We start from the raw sequence: 26,083 nt of genomic DNA on the forward strand, positions 1-26,083 counted from the left end.
CTCTATAATATACACAGGGGTCGCTATTCTCTATAATATACACAGGGGCTGCTATTCTCTATAATATACACAGGGGTCGCTATTCTCTATAATATACACAGCGACTGCTATTCTCTATAATATACACAGGGGTCGCTATTCTCTATAATATACACAGGGGCTGCTATTCTCTATAATATACACAGGGGCTGCTATTCTCTATAATATACACAGGGGCTGCTATTCTCTATAATATACACAGGGACTGCTATTCTCTATAATATACACAGGGGCTGCTATTCTCTATAATATACACAGGGGCTGCTATTCTCTATAATATACACAGCGACTGCTATTCTCTATAATATACACAGGGACTGCTATTCTCTATAATATACACAGGGGCTGCTACTCTCTATAATATACACAGGGGCTGCGATTCTCTATAATATACACAGGGGCTGCTATTCTCTATAATATACACAGGGACTGCTATTCTCTATAATATTCACAGGGGCTGCTATTCTCTATAATATACACAGGGACTGCTATTCTCTATAATATACACAGGGACTGCTATTCTCTATAATATACACAGGGACTGCTATTCTCTATAATATACACAGGGACTGCTATTCTCTATAATATACTCAGGGACTGCTATTCTCGAGAATATACACAGGGACTGCTATTCTCTATAATATACACAGGGACTGCTATTCTCTATAATATACACAGGGGCTGCTATTCTCTATAATATACACAGGGACTGCTATTCTCTATAATATACACAGGGACTGCTATTCTCTATAATATACACAGGGGCTGCTATTCTCTATAATATACACAGGGACTGCTATTCTCTATAATATACACAGGGGCTGCTATTCTCTATAACATACACAGCGACTGCTATTCTCTATAATATACACAGGGACTGCTATTCTCTATAACATACACAGGGGCTGCTATTCTCTATAATATACACAGGGGCTGCTATTCTCTATAATATACACAGGGGCTGCTATTCTCTATAATATACACAGGGACTGCTATTCTCTATAATATACTCAGGGACTGCTATTCTCTGTAATATACATAGGGACTGCTATTCTCTTTAATATACACAGGGGCTGCTATTCTCTATAATATACACAGGGACTGCTTTTCTCTATAATATTCACAGGGGCTGCTATTCTCTATAATATACACAGGGACTGCTTTTCTCTATAATATACACAGGGGCTGCTATTCTCTATAATATACACAGGGGCTGCTATTCTCTATAATATACACAGGGACTGCTATTCTCTATAATATACACAGGGACTGCTATTCTCTATAATATACACAGGGACTGCTTTTCTCTATAATATACACAGGGGCTGCTATTCTCTATAATATACACAGGGTCTGCTATTCTCTATAATATACACAGGGGCTGCTATTCTCTATAATATACACAGGGACTGCTATTCTCTATAATATCCACAGGGACTGCTATTGTCTGTAATATACCCAGGGTCTGCTATTCTCTATAATATACACAGGGGCTGCTACTCTCTATAATATACACAGGGGCTGCGATTCTCTATAATATACACAGGGACTGCTATTCTCTATAATATACACAGGGACTGCTATTCTCTATAATATACACAGGGACTGCTAATCTCTATAATATACACAGGGGCTGCTATTCTCTATAATATACACAGGGACTGCTATTCTCTATAATATACACAGGGACTGCTATTCTCTATAATATACACAGGGGCTGCTATTCTCTATAATATACACAGGGGCTGCTATTCTCTATAATATCCACAGGGGCTGCTATTCTCTATAATATACACAGGGACTGCTATTCTCTATAATATACTCAGGGACTGCTATTCTCTGTAATATACATAGGGACTGCTATTCTCTTTAATATACACAGGGACTGCTATTCTCTATAATATACACAGGGACTGCTATTCGCTATAATATACACAGCGACTGCTATTCTCTATAATATACACAGCGACTGCTATTCTCTATAATATACACAGGGACTGCTATTCTCTGTAATATACACAGCGACTGCTATTCTCTATGATATACACAGGGACTGCTATTCTCTATAATATACACGGGCTGCTATTCTCTGTAATATACACAGCCACTGCTATTCTCTATAATATACACAGCGACTGCTATTCTCTATAATATACACAGGGACTGCTATTCTCTATAATATACACAGGGACTGCTATTCTCTATAATATACACAGGGGCTGCTATTCTCTATAATATACACAGGGACTGCTATTCTCTATAATATACACAGGGGCTGCTATTCTCTATAATATACACAGGGGCTGCTATTCTCTATAATATACACAGGGACTGCTATTCTCTATAATATACACAGGGGCTGCTATTCTCTATAATATACGCAGGGACTGCTATTCTCTGTATTATACACAGGGGCTGCTATTCTCTATAATATACACAGGGACTGCTATTCTCTATAATATACACAGGGACTGCTATTCTCTATAATATACACAGGGACTGCTATTCTCTGTAATATACACAGGGACTGCTATTCTCTATAATATACACAGGGACTGCTATTCTCTATAATATACACAGGGGCTGCTATTCTCTATAATATACGCAGGGACTGCTATTCTCTGTATTATACACAGGGGCTGCTATTCTCTATAATATACACAGGGACTGCTATTCTCTATAATATACACAGGGGCTGCTATTCTCTATAATATACGCAGGGACTGCTATTCTCTGTATTATACACAGGGACTGCTATTCTCTATAATATACACAGGGACTGCTATTCTCTATAATGTTCACAGGAGCTGCTATTCTCTATAATATACACAGGGACTGCTATTCTCTATAATATACACAGGAGCTGCTATTCTCTATAATATACACAGGGACTGCTATTCTCTATAATATACACAGGGACTGCTATTCTCTATAATATACACAGGGGCTGCTATTCTCTATAATATACACAGGAGCTGCTATTCTCCATAATATACACAGGGACTGCTATTCTCTATAATATACACAGGGACTGCTATTCTCTATAATATACACAGGAGCTGCTATTCTCTATAATATACACAGGGGCTGCTATTCTCTGTATTATACACAGGGGCTGTTATTCTCTATAATATACACAGGGGCTGCTATTCTCTATAATATACACAGGGGCTGCTATTCTCTGTATTATACACAGGGGCTGTTATTCTCTATAATATACACAGGGACTGCTATTCTCTGTATTATACACAGGGGCTGTTATTCTCTATAATATACACAGGGACTGCTATTCTCTATAATATACACAGGGGCTGCTATTCTCTATAATATACACAGGGGCTGCTATTCTCTATAATATACACAGGGGCTGCTATTCTCTATAATATACACAGGGACTGCTATTCTCTATAATATACACAGGGGCTGCTATTCTCTATAATATACACAGGAGCTGCTATTCTCTATAATATACACAGGGGCTGCTATTCTCTATAATATACACAGGGACTGCTATTTTCTATAATATACACAGGGACTGCTATTCTCTATAATATACACAGGGGCTGCTACTCTCTATAATATACACAGGGGCTGCGATTCTCTATAATATACACAGGGGCTGCTATTCTCTATAATATACACAGGGGCTGCTATTCTCTATAATATACACAGGGGCTGCTATTCTCTATAATATACACAGGGACTGCTATTCTCTATAATATACACAGGGACTGCTATTCTCTATAATATACACAGGGGCTGCTATTCTCTATAATATACACAGGGGCTGCTATTCTCTATAACATACACAGCGACTGCTATTCTCTATAATATACACAGGGACTGCTATTCTCTATAATATACACAGGGGCTGCTATTCTCTATAATATACACAGGGGCTGCTATTCTCTATAATATACACAGGGACTGCTATTCTCTATAATATACACAGGGACTGCTATTCTCTATAATATACACAGGGACTGCTATTCTCTATAATATACACAGGGACTGCTATTCTCTATAATATACACAGGGACTGCTATTCTCTATAATATACACAGGGGCTGCTATTCTCTATAATATACACAGGGACTGCTATTCTCTATAATATACTCAGGGACTGCTATTCTCTGTAATATACATAGGGACTGCTATTCTCTTTAATATACACAGGGGCTGCTATTCTCTATAATATACACAGGGACTGCTATTCTCTATAATATACACAGAGACTGCTTTTCTCTATAATATTCACAGGGGCTGCTATTCTCTATAATATACACAGGGACTGCTTTTCTCTATAATATACACAGGGGCTGCTATTCTCTATAATATACACAGGGACTGCTATTCTCTATAATATACACAGGGGCTGCTATTCTCTATAATATACACAGGGACTGCTATTCTCTATAATATCCACAGGGACTGCTATTGTCTGTAATATACACAGGGTCTGCTATTCTCTATAATATACACAGGGGCTGCTATTCTCTATAATATACACAGGGACTGCGATTCTCTATAATATACACAGGGACTGCTATTCTCTATAATATACACAGGGACTGCTATTCTCTATAATATACACAGGGACTGCTATTCTCTATAATATACACAGGGGCTGCTATTCTCTGTAATATACACAGGGGCTGCTATTCTCTATAATATACACAGGGGCTGCTATTCTCTATAATATACACAGGGGCTGCTATTCTCTATAATATACACAGGGACTGCTATTCTCTATAATATACACAGGGGCTGCTATTCTCTGTAATATACACAGGGGCTGCTATTCTCTGTAATATACACAGGGGCTGCTATTCTCTATAATATACACAGGGGCTGCTATTCTCTGTAATATACACAGGGGCTGCTATTCTCTATAATATACACAGGGGCTGCTATTCTCTATAATATACACAGGGGCTGCTATTCTCTATAATATACACAGGGACTGCTATTCTCTATAATATACACAGGGACTGCTATTCTCTATAATATACACAGGGGCTGCTATTCTCTATAATATACACAGGGACTGCTATTCTCTATAATATACACAGAGGCTGCTATTCTCTACAATATCCACAGGGACTGCTATTCTCTACAATATACACAGGGACTGCTATTCTCTATAATATACACAGGGGCTGCTATTCTCTATAATATACACAGGGACTGCTATTCTCTATAATATACTCAGGGACTGCTATTCTCTGTAATATACATAGGGACTGCTATTCTCTTTAATATACACAGGGACTGCTATTCTCTATAATATACACAGGGACTGCTATTCGCTATAATATACACAGCGACTGCTATTCTCTATAATATACACAGCGACTGCTATTCTCTATAATATACACAGGGGCTGCTATTCTCTGTAATATACACAGCGACTGCTATTCTCTATAATATACACAGGGACTGCTATTCTCTATAATATACACGGGCTGCTATTCTCTGTAATATACACAGCCACTGCTATTCTCTATAATATACACAGCGACTGCTATTCTCTCTAATATACACAGGGACTGCTATTCTCTATAATATACACAGGGACTGCTATTCTCTATAATATACACAGGGGCTGCTATTCTCTATAATATACACAGGGACTGCTATTCTCTATAATATACACAGGGGCTGCTATTCTCTATAATATACACAGGGGCTGCTATTCTCTATAATATACACAGGGACTGCTATTCTCTATAATATACACAGGGGCTGCTATTCTCTATAATATACACAGGGGCTGCTATTCTCTATAATATACACAGGTACTGCTATTCTCTATAATATACACAGGGACTGCTATTCTCTATAATATACACAGGGACTGCTATTCTCTATAATATACACAGAGGCTGCTATTCTCTACAATATACACAGGGACTGCTATTCTCTCCAATATACACAGGGACTGCTATTCTCTATAATATACACAGGGGCTGCTATTCTCTATAATATACACAGGGACTGCTATTCTCTATAATATACACAGGGGCTGCTATTCTCTATAATATACACAGGGGCTGCTATTCTCTATAATATACACAGGGACTGCTATTCTCTATAATATACACAGGGGCTGTTATTCTCTATAATATACACAGGGGCTGCTATTCTCTATAATATACACAGGTACTGCTATTCTCTATAATATACACAGGGACTGCTATTCTCTATAATATACACAGGGACTGCTATTCTCTATAATATACACAGAGGCTGCTATTCTCTACAATATACACAGGGACTGCTATTCTCTCCAATATACACAGGGACTGCTATTCTCTATAATATACACAGGGGCTGCTATTCTCTATAATATACACAGGGACTGCTATTCTCTATAATATACTCAGGGACTGCTATTCTCTGTAATATACATAGGGACTGCTATTCTCTTTAATATACACAGGGACTGCTATTCTCTATAATATACACAGGGACTGCTATTCGCTATAATATACACAGCGACTCCTATTCTCTATAATTTACACAGGGACTGCTATTCTCTATTATATACACGGGCTGCTATTCTCTGTAATATACACAGCCACTGCTATTCTCTATAATATACACAGCGACTGCTATTCTCTATAATATACACAGGGGCTGCTATTCTCTATAATATACACAGGGGCTGCTATTCTCTATAATATACACAGGGACTGCTATTCTCTATAATATACACAGGGACTGCTATTCTCTATAATATACACAGCGACTGATATTCTCTATAATATACACGGGGGCTGCTATTCTCTATAATATACACAGGGGCTGCTATTCTCTATAATATACACAGCGACTGATATTCTCTATAATATACACGGGGGCTGCTATTCTCTATAATATACACGGGGACTGCTATTCTCTATAATATACACAGGGACTGCTATTCTCTATAATATACACAGGGGCTGCTATTCTCTATAATATACACAGGGACTGCTATTCTCTATAATATACACAGGGACTGCTATTCTCTATAATATACACAGGGGCTGCTATTCTCTATAATATACACAGGGACTGCTATTCTCTATAATATACACAGGGACTGCTATTCTCTATAATATACACAGGGACTGCTATTCTCTATAATATACACAGGGACTGCTATTCTCTATAATATACACAGGGACTGCTATTCTCTATAATATACACAAGGGCTGCTATTCTCTATAATATACACAGGGGCTGCTATTCTCTATAATATACACAGGGGCTGCTATTCTTTATAATATACACAGCGACTGCTATTCTCTATAATATACACAGGGGCTGCTATTCTCTATAATATACACAGGGGCTGCTATTCTCTATAATATACACAGGGGCTGCTATTCTCTATAATATACACAGGGGCTGCTATTCTCTATAATATACACAGAGGCTGCTATTCTCTATAATATACACAGGGACTGCTATTCTCTATAATATACACAAGGGCTGCTATTCTCTATAATATACACAGGGGCTGCTATTCTCTATAATATACACAGGGGCTGCTATTCTTTATAATATACACAGCGACTGCTATTCTCTATAATATACACAGGGGCTGCTATTCTCTATAATATACACAGGGGCTGCTATTCTCTATAATATACACAGGGGCTGCTATTCTCTATAATATACACAGGGGCTGCTATTCTCTATAATATACACAGGGGCTGCTATTCTTTATAATATACACAGCGACTGCTATTCTCTATAATATACACAGGGACTGCTATTCTCTATAATATACACAGGGGCTGCTATTCTCTATAATATACACAGGGGCTGCTATTCTCTATAATATACACAGGGGCTGCTATTCTCTATAATATACACAGCGACTGCTATTCTCTATAATATACACAGGGACTGCTATTCTCTATAATATACACAGGGGCTGCTACTCTCCATAATATAAACAGGGGCTGCGATTCTCTATAATATACACAGGGGCTGCTATTCTCTATAATATACACAGGGGCTGCTATTCTCTATAATATACACAGGGGCTGTTATTCTCTATAATATACACAGGGGCTGCTATTCTCTATAATATACACAGCGACTGCTATTCTCTATAATATACACAGGGACTGCTATTCTCTATAATATACACAGGGGCTGCTATTCTCTATAATATACACAGGGGCTGCTATTCTCTATAATATACACAGGGGCTGCTATTCTCTATAATATACACAGGGACTGCTATTCTCTATAATATACTCAGGGACTGCTATTCTCTGTAATATACATAGGGACTGCTATTCTCTTTAATATACACAGGGGCTGCTATTCTCTATAATATACACAGGGACTGCTATTCTCTATAATATACACAGAGACTGCTTTTCTCTATAATATTCACAGGGGCTGCTATTCTCTATAATATACACAGGGACTGCTTTTCTCTATAATAAACACAGGGGCTGCTATTCTCTATAATATACACAGGGACTGCTATTCTCTATAATATACACAGGGACTGCTATTCTCTATAATATACACAGGGACTGCTATTGTCTGTAATATACACAGGGTCTGCTATTCTCTATAATATACACAGGGGCTGCTATTCTCTATCATATACACAGGGACTGCGATTCTCTATAATATACACAGGGACTGCTATTCTCTATAATATACACAGGGACTGCTATTCTCTATAATATACACAGGGGCTGCTATTCTCTGTAATATACACAGGGGCTGCTATTCTCTATAATATACACAGGGGCTGCTATTCTCTATAATATACACAGGGACTGCTATTCTCTATAATATACACGGGGCTGCTATTCTCTATAATATACACAGGGGCTGCTATTCTCTATAATATACACAGGGGCTGCTATTCTCTATAATATACACAGGGGCTGCTATTCTCTATAATATACACAGGGACTGCTATTCTCTATAATATACACAGGGACTGCTATTCTCTATAATATACACAGGGGCTGCTATTCTCTATAATATACACAGGGGCTGCTATTCTCTATAACATACACAGCGACTGCTATTCTCTATAATATACACAGGGACTGCTATTCTCTATAATATACACAGGGGCTGCTATTCTCTATAATATACACAGGGGCTGCTATTCTCTATAATATACACAGGGACTGCTATTCTCTATAATATACACAGGGACTGCTATTCTCTATAATATACACAGGGACTGCTATTCTCTATAATATACACAGGGACTGCTATTCTCTATAATATACACAGGGACTGCTATTCTCTATAATATACACAGGGGCTGCTATTCTCTATAATATACACAGGGACTGCTATTCTCTATAATATACTCAGGGACTGCTATTCTCTGTAATATACATAGGGACTGCTATTCTCTTTAATATACACAGGGGCTGCTATTCTCTATAATATACACAGGGACTGCTATTCTCTATACTATACACAGAGACTGCTTTTCTCTATAATATTCACAGGGGCTGCTATTCTCTATAATATACACAGGGACTGCTTTTCTCTATAATATACACAGGGGCTGCTATTCTCTATAATATACACAGGGACTGCTATTCTCTATAATATACACAGGGGCTGCTATTCTCTATAATATACACAGGGACTGCTATTCTCTATAATATCCACAGGGACTGCTATTGTCTGTAATATACACAGGGTCTGCTATTCTCTATAATATACACAGGGGCTGCTATTCTCTATAATATACACAGGGACTGCGATTCTCTATAATATACACAGGGACTGCTATTCTCTATAATATACACAGGGACTGCTATTCTCTATAATATACACAGGGACTGCTATTCTCTATAATATACACAGGGGCTGCTATTCTCTGTAATATACACAGGGGCTGCTATTCTCTATAATATACACAGGGGCTGCTATTCTCTATAATATACACAGGGGCTGCTATTCTCTATAATATACACAGGGACTGCTATTCTCTATAATATACACAGGGGCTGCTATTCTCTGTAATATACACAGGGGCTGCTATTCTCTGTAATATACACAGGGGCTGCTATTCTCTATAATATACACAGGGGCTGCTATTCTCTGTAATATACACAGGGGCTGCTGTTCTCTATAATATACACAAGGGCTGCTATTCTCTATAATATACACAGGGGCTGCTATTCTCTATAATATACACAGGGGCTGCTATTCTCTATAATATACACAGGGACTGCTATTCTCTATAATATACACAGGGACTGCTATTCTCTATAATATACACAGGGGCTGCTATTCTCTATAATATACACAGGGACTGCTATTCTCTATAATATACACAGAGGCTGCTATTCTCTACAATATCCACAGGGACTGCTATTCTCTACAATATACACAGGGACTGCTATTCTCTATAATATACACAGGGGCTGCTATTCTCTATAATATACACAGGGACTGCTATTCTCTATAATATACTCAGGGACTGCTATTCTCTGTAATATACATAGGGACTGCTATTCTCTTTAATATACACAGGGACTGCTATTCTCTATAATATACACAGGGACTGCTATTCGCTATAATATACACAGCGACTGCTATTCTCTATAATATACACAGCGACTGCTATTCTCTATAATATACACAGGGGCTGCTATTCTCTGTAATATACACAGCGACTGCTATTCTCTATAATATACACAGGGACTGCTATTCTCTATAATATACACGGGCTGCTATTCTCTGTAATATACACAGCCACTGCTATTCTCTATAATATACACAGCGACTGCTATTCTCTCTAATATACACAGGGACTGCTATTCTCTATAATATACACAGGGACTGCTATTCTCTATGATATACACAGGGGCTGCTATTCTCTATAATATACACAGGGACTGCTATTCTCTATAATATACACAGGGGCTGCTATTCTCTATAATATACACAGGGGCTGCTATTCTCTATAATATACACAGGGACTGCTATTCTCTATAATATACACAGGGGCTGCTATTCTCTATAATATACACAGGGGCTGCTATTCTCTATAATATACACAGGTACTGCTATTCTCTATAATATACACAGGGACTGCTATTCTCTATAATATACACAGGGACTGCTATTCTCTATAATATACACAGAGGCTGCTATTCTCTACAATATACACAGGGACTGCTATTCTCTCCAATATACACAGGGACTGCTATTCTCTATAATATACACAGGGGCTGCTATTCTCTATAATATACACAGGGACTGCTATTCTCTATAATATACACAGGGGCTGCTATTCTCTATAATATACACAGGGGCTGCTATTCTCTATAATATACACAGGGACTGCTATTCTCTATAATATACACAGGGGCTGTTATTCTCTATAATATACACAGGGGCTGCTATTCTCTATAATATACACAGGTACTGCTATTCTCTATAATATACACAGGGACTGCTATTCTCTATAATATACACAGGGACTGCTATTCTCTATAATATACACAGAGGCTGCTATTCTCTACAATATACACAGGGACTGCTATTCTCTCCAATATACACAGGGACTGCTATTCTCTATAATATACACAGGGGCTGCTATTCTCTATAATATACACAGGGACTGCTATTCTCTATAATATACTCAGGGACTGCTATTCTCTGTAATATACATAGGGACTGCTATTCTCTTTAATATACACAGGGACTGCTATTCTCTATAATATACACAGGGACTGCTATTCGCTATAATATACACAGCGACTCCTATTCTCTATAATTTACACAGGGACTGCTATTCTCTATTATATACACGGGCTGCTATTCTCTGTAATATACACAGCCACTGCTATTCTCTATAATATACACAGCGACTGCTATTCTCTATAATATACACAGGGGCTGCTATTCTCTATAATATACACAGGGGCTGCTATTCTCTATAATATACACAGGGACTGCTATTCTCTATAATATACACAGGGACTGCTATTCTCTATAATATACACAGCGACTGATATTCTCTATAATATACACGGGGGCTGCTATTCTCTATAATATACACAGGGGCTGCTATTCTCTATAATATACACAGCGACTGATATTCTCTATAATATACACGGGGGCTGCTATTCTCTATAATATACACGGGGACTGCTATTCTCTATAATATACACAGGGACTGCTATTCTCTATAATATACACAGGGGCTGCTATTCTCTATAATATACACAGGGACTGCTATTCTCTATAATATACACAGGGACTGCTATTCTCTATAATATACACAGGGGCTGCTATTCTCTATAATATACACAGGGACTGCTATTCTCTATAATATACACAGGGACTGCTATTCTCTATAATATACACAGGGACTGCTATTCTCTATAATATACACAGGGACTGCTATTCTCTATAATATACACAGGGACTGCTATTCTCTATAATATACACAAGGGCTGCTATTCTCTATAATATACACAGGGGCTGCTATTCTCTATAATATACACAGGGGCTGCTATTCTTTATAATATACACAGCGACTGCTATTCTCTATAATATACACAGGGGCTGCTATTCTCTATAATATACACAGGGGCTGCTATTCTCTATAATATACACAGGGGCTGCTATTCTCTATAATATACACAGGGGCTGCTATTCTCTATAATATACACAGAGGCTGCTATTCTCTATAATATACACAGGGACTGCTATTCTCTATAATATACACAAGGGCTGCTATTCTCTATAATATACACAGGGGCTGCTATTCTCTATAATATACACAGGGGCTGCTATTCTTTATAATATACACAGCGACTGCTATTCTCTATAATATACACAGGGGCTGCTATTCTCTATAATATACACAGGGGCTGCTATTCTCTATAATATACACAGGGGCTGCTATTCTCTATAATATACACAGGGGCTGCTATTCTCTATAATATACACAGGGGCTGCTATTCTTTATAATATACACAGCGACTGCTATTCTCTATAATATACACAGGGACTGCTATTCTCTATAATATACACAGGGGCTGCTATTCTCTATAATATACACAGGGGCTGCTATTCTCTATAATATACACAGGGGCTGCTATTCTCTATAATATACACAGCGACTGCTATTCTCTATAATATACACAGGGACTGCTATTCTCTATAATATACACAGGGGCTGCTACTCTCCATAATATACACAGGGGCTGCGATTCTCTATAATATACACAGGGGCTGCTATTCTCTATAATATACACAGGGGCTGCTATTCTCTATAATATACACAGGGGCTGTTATTCTCTATAATATACACAGGGGCTGCTATTCTCTATAATATACACAGCGACTGCTATTCTCTATAATATACACAGGGACTGCTATTCTCTATAATATACACAGGGGCTGCTATTCTCTATAATATACACAGGGGCTGCTATTCTCTATAATATACACAGGGGCTGCTATTCTCTATAATATACACAGGGACTGCTATTCTCTATAATATACTCAGGGACTGCTATTCTCTGTAATATACATAGGGACTGCTATTCTCTTTAATATACACAGGGGCTGCTATTCTCTATAATATACACAGGGACTGCTATTCTCTATAATATACACAGAGACTGCTTTTCTCTATAATATTCACAGGGGCTGCTATTCTCTATAATATACACAGGGACTGCTTTTCTCTATAATAAACACAGGGGCTGCTATTCTCTATAATATACACAGGGACTGCTATTCTCTATAATATACACAGGGACTGCTATTCTCTATAATATACACAGGGACTGCTATTGTCTGTAATATACACAGGGTCTGCTATTCTCTATAATATACACAGGGGCTGCTATTCTCTATCATATACACAGGGACTGCGATTCTCTATAATATACACAGGGACTGCTATTCTCTATAATATACACAGGGACTGCTATTCTCTATAATATACACAGGGGCTGCTATTCTCTGTAATATACACAGGGGCTGCTATTCTCTATAATATACACAGGGGCTGCTATTCTCTATAATATACACAGGGACTGCTATTCTCTATAATATACACGGGGCTGCTATTCTCTATAATATACACAGGGGCTGCTATTCTCTATAATATACACAGGGACTGCTATTCTCTATAATATACACAGAGGCTGCTATTCTCTACAATATACACAGGGACTGCTATTCTCTACAATATACACAGGGACTGCTATTCTCTATAATATACACAGGGACTGCTATTCTCTATAATATACTCAGGGACTGCTATTCTCTGTAATATACATAGGGACTGCTATTCTCTTTAATATACACAGGGACTGCTATTCTCTATAATATACACAGGGACTGCTATTCGCTATAATATACACAGGGACTGCTATTGTCTATAATATACACAGGGACTGCTATTGTCTATAATATACACAGGGACTGCTATTCTCTATAATATACTCAGGGACTGCTATTCTCTGTAATATACATAGGGACTGCTATTCTCTTTAATATACACAGGGACTGCTATTCTCTATAATATACACAGGGACTGCTATTCGCTATAATATACACAGCGACTGCTATTCTCTATAATATACACAGCGACTGCTATTCTCTATAATATACACAGGGGCTGCTATTCTCTGTAATATACACAGCGACTGCTATTCTCTATAATATACACAGGGACTGCTATTCTCTATAATATACACGGGCTGCTATTCTCTGTAATATACACAGCCACTGCTATTCTCTATAATATACACAGCGACTGCTATTCTCTATAATATACACAGGGACTGCTATTCTCTATAATATACACAGGGGCTGCTATTCTCTATAATATACACAGGGACTGCTATTCTCTATAATATACACAGGGGCTGCTATTCTCTATAATATACACAGGGGCTGCTATTCTCTATAATATACACAGGGACTGCTATTCTCTATAATATACACAGGGGCTGCTATTCTCTATAATATACACAGCGACTGATATTCTCTATAATATACACAGGTACTGCTATTCTCTATAATATACACAGGGACTGCTATTCTCTATAATATACACAGGGACTGCTATTCTCTATAATATACACAGAGGCTGCTATTCTCTACAATATACACAGGGACTGCTATTCTCTCCAATATACACAGGGACTGCTATTCTCTATAATATACACAGGGGCTGCTATTCTCTATAATATACACAGGGACTGCTATTCTCTATAATATACTCAGGGACTGCTATTCTCTGTAATATACATAGGGACTGCTTTTCTCTTTAATATACACAGGGACTGCTATTCTCTATAATATACACAGGGACTGCTATTCGCTATAATATACACAGCGACTGCTATTCTCTATAATATACACAGCGACTGCTATTCTCTATAATATACACAGGGGCTGCTATTCTCTGTAATATACACAGCGACTGCTATTCTCTATAATTTACACAGGGACTGCTATTCTCTATAATATACACGGGCTGCTATTCTCTAATATACACAGCCACTGCTATTCTCTATAATATACACAGCGACTGCTATTCTCTATAATATACACAGGGACTGCTATTCTCTATAATATACACAGGGACTGCTATTCTCTATAATATACACAGGGGCTGCTATTCTCTATAATATACACAGGGGCTGCTATTCTCTATAATATACACAGGGACTGCTATTCTCTATAATATACACAGGGGCTGCTATTCTCTATAATATACACAGGGACTGCTATTCTCTATAATATACACAGGGACTGCTATTCTCTATAATATACATAGGGACTGCTATTCTCTTTAATATACACAGGGGCTGCTATTCTCTATAATATACACAGGGACTGCTATTCTCTATAATATACACAGAGACTGCTTTTCTCTATAATATTCACAGGGGCTGCTATTCTCTATAATATACACAGGGACTGCTTTTCTCTATAATAAACACAGGGGCTGCTATTCTCTATAATATACACAGGGACTGCTATTCTCTATAATATACACAGGGACTGCTATTCTCTATAATATACACAGGGACTGCTATTGTCTGTAATATACACAGGGTCTGCTATTCTCTATAATATACACAGGGGCTGCTATTCTCTATCATATACACAGGGACTGCGATTCTCTATAATATACACAGGGACTGCTATTCTCTATAATATACACAGGGACTGCTATTCTCTATAATATACACAGGGGCTGCTATTCTCTGTAATATACACAGGGGCTGCTATTCTCTATAATATACACAGGGGCTGCTATTCTCTATAATATACACAGGGACTGCTATTCTCTATAATATACACGGGGCTGCTATTCTCTATAATATACACAGGGGCTGCTATTCTCTATAATATACACAGGGACTGCTATTCTCTATAATATACACAGAGGCTGCTATTCTCTACAATATACACAGGGACTGCTATTCTCTACAATATACACAGGGACTGCTATTCTCTATAATATACACAGGGACTGCTATTCTCTATAATATACTCAGGGACTGCTATTCTCTGTAATATACATAGGGACTGCTATTCTCTTTAATATACACAGGGACTGCTATTCTCTATAATATACACAGGGACTGCTATTCGCTATAATATACACAGGGACTGCTATTGTCTATAATATACACAGGGACTGCTATTGTCTATAATATACACAGGGACTGCTATTCTCTATAATATACTCAGGGACTGCTATTCTCTGTAATATACATAGGGACTGCTATTCTCTTTAATATACACAGGGACTGCTATTCTCTATAATATACACAGGGACTGCTATTCGCTATAATATACACAGCGACTGCTATTCTCTATAATATACACAGCGACTGCTATTCTCTATAATATACACAGGGGCTGCTATTCTCTGTAATATACACAGCGACTGCTATTCTCTATAATATACACAGGGACTGCTATTCTCTATAATATACACGGGCTGCTATTCTCTGTAATATACACAGCCACTGCTATTCTCTATAATATACACAGCGACTGCTATTCTCTATAATATACACAGGGACTGCTATTCTCTATAATATACACAGGGGCTGCTATTCTCTATAATATACACAGGGACTGCTATTCTCTATAATATACACAGGGGCTGCTATTCTCTATAATATACACAGGGGCTGCTATTCTCTATAATATACACAGGGACTGCTATTCTCTATAATATACACAGGGGCTGCTATTCTCTATAATATACACAGCGACTGATATTCTCTATAATATACACAGGTACTGCTATTCTCTATAATATACACAGGGACTGCTATTCTCTATAATATACACAGGGACTGCTATTCTCTATAATATACACAGAGGCTGCTATTCTCTACAATATACACAGGGACTGCTATTCTCTCCAATATACACAGGGACTGCTATTCTCTATAATATACACAGGGGCTGCTATTCTCTATAATATACACAGGGACTGCTATTCTCTATAATATACTCAGGGACTGCTATTCTCTGTAATATACATAGGGACTGCTTTTCTCTTTAATATACACAGGGACTGCTATTCTCTATAATATACACAGGGACTGCTATTCGCTATAATATACACAGCGACTGCTATTCTCTATAATATACACAGCGACTGCTATTCTCTATAATATACACAGGGGCTGCTATTCTCTGTAATATACACAGCGACTGCTATTCTCTATAATTTACACAGGGACTGCTATTCTCTATAATATACACGGGCTGCTATTCTCTAATATACACAGCCACTGCTATTCTCTATAATATACACAGCGACTGCTATTCTCTATAATATACACAGGGACTGCTATTCTCTATAATATACACAGGGACTGCTATTCTCTATAATATACACAGGGGCTGCTATTCTCTATAATATACACAGGGGCTGCTATTCTCTATAATATACACAGGGACTGCTATTCTCTATAATATACACAGGGGCTGCTATTCTCTATAATATACACAGGGACTGCTATTCTCTATAATATACACAGGGACTGCTATTCTCTATAATATACACAGGGACTGCTATTCTCTATAATATACACAGGGACTGCTATTCTCTATAATATACACAGGGGCTGCTATTCTCTATAATATACACAGGGGCTGCTATTCTCTATAATATACACAGGGACTGCTATTCTCTATAATATACACAGGGGCTGCTATTCTCTATAATATACACAGGGACTGCTATTCTCTATAATATACACAGGGACTGCTATTCTCCATAATACACAGCGACTGATATTCTCTATAATATACACGGGGGCTGCTATTCTCTATAATATACACAGGGACTGCTATTCTCTATAATATACACAGGGACTGCTATTCTCTATAATATACACGGGGGCTGCTATTCTCTATAATATACACAAGGACTGCTATTCTCTATAATATACACAGGGACTGCTATTCTCTATGATATACACGGGGGCTGCTATTCTCTATAATATACACAGGGACTGCTATTCTCTATAATATACACAGGGGCTGCTATTCTCTGTAATATACACAGGGACACAGGTTAATGGTCGGCCGTTGGGGAGAGTTACAGAACAAAGAGATCTCGGGGTACAGGTTCATAGCTCCTTGAAAGTGGAGTCACAGGTGGACAGAGTGGTGAAGAAGGCATTCGGCATGCTTGGTTTCATCGGCCAGAACATTGAATACAGGAGTTGGGACGTCTTGTTGAAGTTGTACAAGACATTGGTAAGGCCACACTTGGAATACTGTGTACAGTTCTGGTCACCCTATTATAGAAAGGATATTATTAAACTAGAAAGAGTGCAGAAAGGATTTACTAGGATGCTACCGGGACTTGATGGATTGAGTTATAAGGAGAGGCTGGATAGACTGGGACTTTTTTCTCTGGAGCGTAGGAGGCTGAGGGGTGATCTTATAGAGGTCTATAAAATAATGAGGGGCACAGATCAGCTTGATAGTCAATATCTTTTCCCAAAGGGAGGGGTGTCTAAAACTAGAGGGTATCGGTTTAAGGGGAGAGATACAGAAGGGTCCAGAGGGGCAATTTTTTCACACAGAGGGTGGTGAGTTTCTGGAACGAGCTGCCAGAGGCAGTAGTAGAGGCGGGTACAATTTTGTCTTTTACAAAGTGTTTAGACAGTTACATGGGTACGATGGGTATAGAGGGATATGGGGCAAACGCGGGCAATTGGGACTAACTTAGGGGTTTAAAAAAAGAAAGGACGGCATGGACAAGTTGGGCCGAAGGGCCTGTTTCCATGCTGTAAACCTCGATGACTCTATTTATGGGTAAGGATGGCAGATTTCCTCCCTTGAAGGACATTAGGGAACCAGATCGGTTCTTCTGAGCATCGATCATGACCAGAGAGTCATAGAGGACCATCCAGTCCCGGGCGCATCCTACTAAATTTCATGGTTTAATCGCCATCTTAATTTCAGATATCTTTTATCTAATTCAAAGTACACCATCTGATTTGATTTATTATTGTCACATGTATTAACATACAGTGAAAAGTATTGTTTCTTGCGCGCGATACAGACAAAGCATACCGTTCATAGAGAAGGAAAGGAGAGAGTGCAGAATGTAGTGTTACAGTCATAGCTCGGGTGTAGAGAAAGATCAACTTAGTGCGAGGTCGGTTCATTCAAAAGTCTGACAGCAGCAGCAGGGAAGAAGCTGTTCTTGAGTCGGTCGGTACGTGACCTCAGACTTTTGTATCTTTTTCCCCCGACGGAAGAAGGTGGAAGAGAGAATGTCCGGGGTGCGTGGGGGGGTCCTTAATTATGCCGGCTGCTTTTCCCCGAGGCAGCGGGAAGTGTAGACAGAGTCAATGGATGGGAGGCTGGTGTGCGTGATGGATTGGGCTACATTCATGACCCTTTTGTAGTTCCTTGCGGTCTTGGGCAGAGCAGGAGCCCCAGACCGAGCTGTGATACAACCAGAAAGAATGCTTTCTATGGGGCATCTGTAAAAGTTGGTGAGAGTCGTAGCTGACATGCCCAAATTTCCTTAGTCTTCTGAGAAAGTAGAGGCGTTGGTGGGGCTTTCTTAACTATAGTGTCGGCATGGGGGGACCAGGACAGGTTGTTGGTGATCTGGACACCTAAAAACCTGAAGCTCTCGACCCTTTCTACTTCGTCCCCGTTGATGTAGACAGGGGCATGTTCTCCTTTACACTTCCTGAAGTCGATGACAATCTCCTTTGTTTTGTTGACATTGAGGGAGAGATTATTGTTGCTGCACCAGTTCACCAGATTCTCGATCTCATTCCTGTACTCTGTCTCATCATTGTTTGAGATCCGACCCACTACGGTGGTGTCGTCAGCAAACGTGGTCACAGGCCTCCAGTTTGAAAAACAACCCTCTACAACCACCCTCTGGCTTCTGTCATCAAGCCAATTTTGTATCCAAAATTGCCCCTTAGTGTCCAAAGATGTGTAGGTTAGTTGGATTGGCCATGCTAAATTGTCCCTTAGTGTCCAAAGGTGTATAGGTTAGGTGGATTGGCCATGCTAAATTGCCCCTTAGTGTCCAAAGATGTGCAGGTTAGATCGATTGGCCCTGCTAAATTTCCCTTTAGTGTCCAAAGATGTATAGGTTAGGTGGATTGGCCATGCTAAATTGTCCCTTAGTGTCCAAAGTTGTGTAGGTTAGGTGGATTGGCCATGCTAAATTGCCCCTTAGTGTCCAAAGATGTATAGGTTAGGTGGATTGGCCATGCTAAATTGCCCCTTAGTGTCCAAAGATGTGCAGGTTAGGTGGATTGGCCATGCTAAATTGCCCCTTAGTGTCCAAAGATGTGCAGGTTAGGTGGATTGGCCATGCTAAATTGCCCCTTAGTGTCCAAAGATGTATAGGTTAGGTGGATTGGCCATGCAAAATTGCCCCTTAGTGTCCAAAGATGTGCAGGTTAGGTGGATTGGCCATGCTAAATTGCCCCTTAGTGTCCAAAGATGTGCAGGTTAGGTGGATTGGTCATGCTAAATTGCCACTTATAGAGTCATAGAGGTTTACAGAATGGAAATAGGCCCTTCGCCCCCAACTTGTCCATGCTGCCATTTTATTTTTAAACCCCTAATTTAGTCCTAATTGCCCGTGTTTGGCCCATATCCCTCTGTACCTGCCATACCCATGTAACTGTCTAAATGCTTTTTAAAAGACAAAATTGTACCCGACTCTACTACTGCCTCTGGCAGCTCGTTCCAGACACTCACCACCCTCTGTGTGAAAAAATTGCCCCTCTGGATCCTTTTGTATCTCTCCCCTCTCACCTTAAACCTATGCCCTCTAGTTTTAGACTCCCCTACCTTTGGGAAAAGATATTGACTATCTAGCTGATCTATGCCCCTCATTATTTTATAGACCTCTGTAAGATCACCCCTCAGCCTCCTACGCTCCAGAGAAAAAAGTCCCAGTCTATCCAGCCTCTCCTTGTAACTCAAACCATCAAGTCCTGATAGCATCCTAGTAAATCTCTTCTGCACTCTTTCTAGTTTAATAATAACTTTTCTACAATAGGGTGACCAGAACTGTACACAGTATTCCAAGTGTGTTACCAATGTCTTGTACAACTTCAACAAGACATCCCAACTCCTGTATTCAATGTTCTGACCAATGAAACCAAGCATGCCGAATGCCTTCTTCACCACTCTGTCCACCTGTGACTCCACTTTCAAGGAGCTATGGACATGTACCCCTAGATCTCTTTGTTCTGTAACTCTTCCCAACACCCTACCATTAACTGAGTAAGTCCTGCCCAGGTTCAATCTACCAAAATGCATCACCTCGCATTTGTCTAAATTAAACTCCATCTGCCATTCGTCAGCCCACTGGCCCAATTGATCAAGATCCCGTTGCGATTGGAGATAACTTTCTTCACTGTCCACTGTGCCACCAATCTTGGTGTCATCGGCAAACTTACTAACCATGCCTCCTATATTCTCATCCAAATCATTAATATAAATGACAAATAACAGTGGGCCCAGCACTGATCCCTGAGGCACACCGCTGGTCACAGGCCTCCAGTTTGAAAAACAACCCTCTACAAACACCCTCTGGCTTCTGTCAAGAAGCCAATTTTGTATCCGTTTAGATTCCTCACCCTGAATCCGTGAGATTTAACCTCATGCAACAACCTACCATGCGGTACCTTGTCAAAGGCCTTGCTAAAGTCCATGTCGACAACATCAACTGCACTGCCCTCATCTTGGTTATCCCTTCAAAAAACTCTATCACATTTTTGTGACGTGATTTTCCATTCACAACTTGGAGATCGAGTTGGAGGGGAATTTGGCCGCACAGTCATAGGTGTATAAGGAGTATAGTGAGGGGGGTTGTGATGGGGTTCGAACCGGGGGTCCCCAGAACATAGTTTCTGGATTAATAGTCGAGCGGTAATACCACTCGGCCATCACCTCCTGTATAAAGCACACTCCAATGCTGTTCTCTCTTTAATCCCTGTCTTTCTCTCTCTCTCTCCCCCCCCTCCCTCTCACACAGGTATGTGACTCCTACACCTCCGCGGGATCCCCGGCGCGGCAGTTAGGGAGCTCCCCCTCGTGCAGGCTGCATACCCCCTGCCCCGACTCCCGCCCGTCCTCTGAGCCGCAGCCCGACCTGTACCCTGAGGCCTCGCAGGGATCGGAGGACTCTGGCGGCTCCAACCTCATGTTCATCGAGGACATTTTCCACGCCGGCTTCACCGGGATGCATCCCGCGACTCCGGCTTACTCGGCTCCCTCGCGACACGGTGCCTTGAAGAACTCCCGGAGGAAGAGGGACGTGGTGCTGTCGGTAAGTTTACAACGGTGGGGAGCAGGAAGGCTGGCTGATTTCCCCTCATTTAAAGGCAATGTACGAGGCAGCAGAAGGTGATGGGTGCCTGGAACTCGCTGCCGGGGGAGGGAGTGGAAGCGGATACGGTAGTGAGTTTTAAGGGGCGTCTGGACAAATACATGAATAGGATGGGAATAGAGGGATACGGTCCCCGGAAGGGGAGGGGGTTTTTAGTTCAGTCGGGACAGCATGGTCGGTGCAGGCTTGGAGGGCCGAAGGGCCTGTTCCTGTGCTGTAATTTTCTTTGTTCTTTATGCATGTGGAGTACACAAAGTGAAACATTTTTTATCGAGCGGCCGGCACTCGCGTTGGCCGGACGACAGGCTGTTTTTGAATTTTGCCCAATCAGTTCAAACTAACAGTTTAAGCCAACGGCAGCACCATTGGATTTAAATGTGATGTTTTTGGTAACCTGAGAACCAATCCGATTGTGGGGATGTTGTGGGTGTGTCATCAGGGGTTCTGAGACACAGGGGATATGAGACACAGCTCTGAGGTCCAGAGAGATAGCCAGTAACCGCTCTCTGACACAGCAACTGCCTCTGCCACAGCTCATTTCGAAACATAGAAAAACTACAGCACAAAACAGGCCCTTCGGCCCACAAGTTGTGCCGAACATATCCCTACCTTCTAGACCTACCTATAACCCTCCATCCTATTAAGTCCCATGTACTCATCCAGGAGTCTCTTAAAAGACCCTATTGAGTTTGCCTCCACCACCACTGACGGCAGCCGATTCCACTCGCCCACCACCCTCTGTGTGAAAAACTTCCCCCTAACATCTCCCCTGTACCTACCCCCCAGCACCTTAAACCTGTGTCCTCTCGTAGCAGCCATTTCCACCCTGGGAAAAAGCCTCTGAGAGTCCACCCGATCTATGCCTCTCAACATCTTATACACCTCTATTAGGTCTCCTCTCATCCTACGTCTCTCCAAGGAGAAAAGACCGAGCTCCCTCAGCCTATCCTCATAAGGCATGCCACTCAATCCAGGCAACATCCTTGTAAATCTCCTCTGCACCCCTTCAATCTTTTCCACATCCTTCCTATAGTGAGGCGACCAGAACTGAGCACAGTACTCCAAGTGGGGTCTGACGAGGGTCTTATATAACTGCATCATTATCCCCGGACTCCTAAACTCAATCCCTCGATTGATAAAGGCCAGCACAACATACGCCTTCTTAACCACCTCCTCCACCTGCGGGGCCGATTTCAGAGTCCTATGGACCCGGACCCCAAGGTCCTTCTGATCCTCTACAGTACTAAGAGTCTTTCCCTTTGTATTGTACTCCTTCATCCCATTTGACCTGCCAAAATGGACCACTGCGCATTTATCTGGGTTGAAGTCCATCTGCCACTTCTCCGCCCAGTCTTGCATCCTATCTATGTCCCTCTGTAACTTCTGACATCCCTCCAGACTATCCACAACCCCACCAACCTTTGTGTCGTCGGCAAACTTACCAACCCATCCCTCCACTTCCTCATCCAGGTCATTTATGAAAATGACAAACAGCAAGGGTCCCAGAACAGATCCCTGGGGCACACCACTGGTGACCGACCTCCATTTAGAAAAAGACCCATCTATACCCACTCTCTGCCTCCTTTGGGCAAGCCAGTTCTGGATCCACCGGGCAGCAGCCCCTTGGATCCCATGCCCTCTCACTTTTTCGAGAAGCCTTGCATGGGAGACCTTATCGAACGCCTTGCTAAAATCCATACAAACCACATCTACCGCCTTCCCTTCGTCAATGTGTTTAGTCACATTTTCGAAGAACTCCACCAGGCTCGTAAGGCACGATCTGCCTTTGACAAAGTCATGCTGAGTATTCTTGAGCATACTAAACCTCTCTAAATGCTCATAAACCATAAATTTAGCCACACAAACTTGCTGAAGTGCCGATCATGACACTCGCTTTAACCCTGTAAATCTAGGAATAACAGCAACATGGACTATTATTTAAATGGTAAAATATTGCAGCATGCTGCTGTGCAGAGGGACCTGGGTGTCCTTGTGCAGGAATCTCAAGGAGTTGGTTTGCAGGTGCAGCAGGGAATGAAGGCGGCAAATGGAATTTTGTCCTTCATTGCGAGAGGGATGGAGTTTAAAAACAGCGAGGTTATGTTGCAGCTGTATAAGGTGCTGGTGAGGCCACACCTGGAGTTACTGTGTACAGTTTTGGTCTCCTTACTTGAGAAAGGATATACTGGCACTGGAGGGGGTGCAGAGGAGATTCACTCGGTTGATTCCGGAGTTGAGAGGGTTGGCTTATGAGGAGAGACTGAGTAGACTGGGGCTATACTCATTGGAATTCAGAAGAATGAGGGGAGATCCTATAGAAACATATAAGATTATGAAGGGAATGGATAAGATAGAAGCAGGGAAGTTGTTTCCACTGGCGGGTGAAACTAGAACTAGGGGGCATGGCCTCAAAATAAGGGGGAGCAGATTTAGGACTGAGTTGAGGAGGAACTTCTTCACACAAAGGGTTGTGAATCTGTGGAATTCCCGGCCCAGTTGAGGCTCCCTCATTGAATGTTTTTAAGGCAAGGATGGATAGATTTTTGAACGGTAAAGGAATTAAGGGTTATGGTGAGCGGGCGGGTAAGTGGAGCTGAGTCCATGAAAAGATCAGCCATGATCTTATTGAATGGCGGAGCAGGCTCGAGGGGCCAGGTGGCCTCCTCCCGCTCCTAGTTCTGATGTTCTTAAACTGTTTCTCTTCTCCTGCAGAAAATGGTGCACAATATTCACAACCACGTGTCCAACGACAGGAGGTTCAATGGCTCGGAGAGGTAAGTAGTCCTTACCGCTTCCCGAACTGCGACCGCGCCTGGAAATGTAGAAACTAGAAGCAGGAGGAGGCCATTCGGCCCTTCCAGCCTGTTCCGCCAGTCATCACCATCATGGCTGATCATCGAATTCAATATCCTGATTCCCCCCCCCCCCCATATCCCTCAATCCCTTTACTCCCAAGAGCGAGATCTAATTCCTTCTTGAAATTGTTTTGGCCTCAACTACTTTCTGTGGGAGTGAATTCCACACATTCACCGCCCTCTGGGTGAAGAAACTTCTCCTCACCTCAGTCCTAAAAGGTTTACCCCTTATCCTCAAACTATGACCCCCTAGTTCTGGACTCCCCCCACCATCGGGAACATTCTTTCTGAATCT

General features: G+C 40.6%; 1 long non-coding RNA gene across 1 annotated transcript in view; it reads left to right on the forward strand.

Moving 5' to 3' along the window:
* LOC144489835 (uncharacterized) overlaps positions 1-25,707 on the forward strand; it is a 47,478-nt gene extending 21,771 nt beyond the window's left edge. The window contains exons 2-3 of the long non-coding RNA XR_013497076.1: positions 22,580-22,873; positions 25,646-25,707. This is a non-coding gene — a long non-coding RNA (uncharacterized LOC144489835). The remainder of the gene's footprint in view (positions 1-22,579; positions 22,874-25,645) is intronic.
* Positions 25,708-26,083: the final 376 nt, after the last annotated feature.

This window comes from Mustelus asterias, unplaced genomic scaffold, assembly GCF_964213995.1.
Source record: "Mustelus asterias unplaced genomic scaffold, sMusAst1.hap1.1 HAP1_SCAFFOLD_2590, whole genome shotgun sequence".
Taxonomy (NCBI): Eukaryota; Metazoa; Chordata; class Chondrichthyes; order Carcharhiniformes; family Triakidae; genus Mustelus; species Mustelus asterias.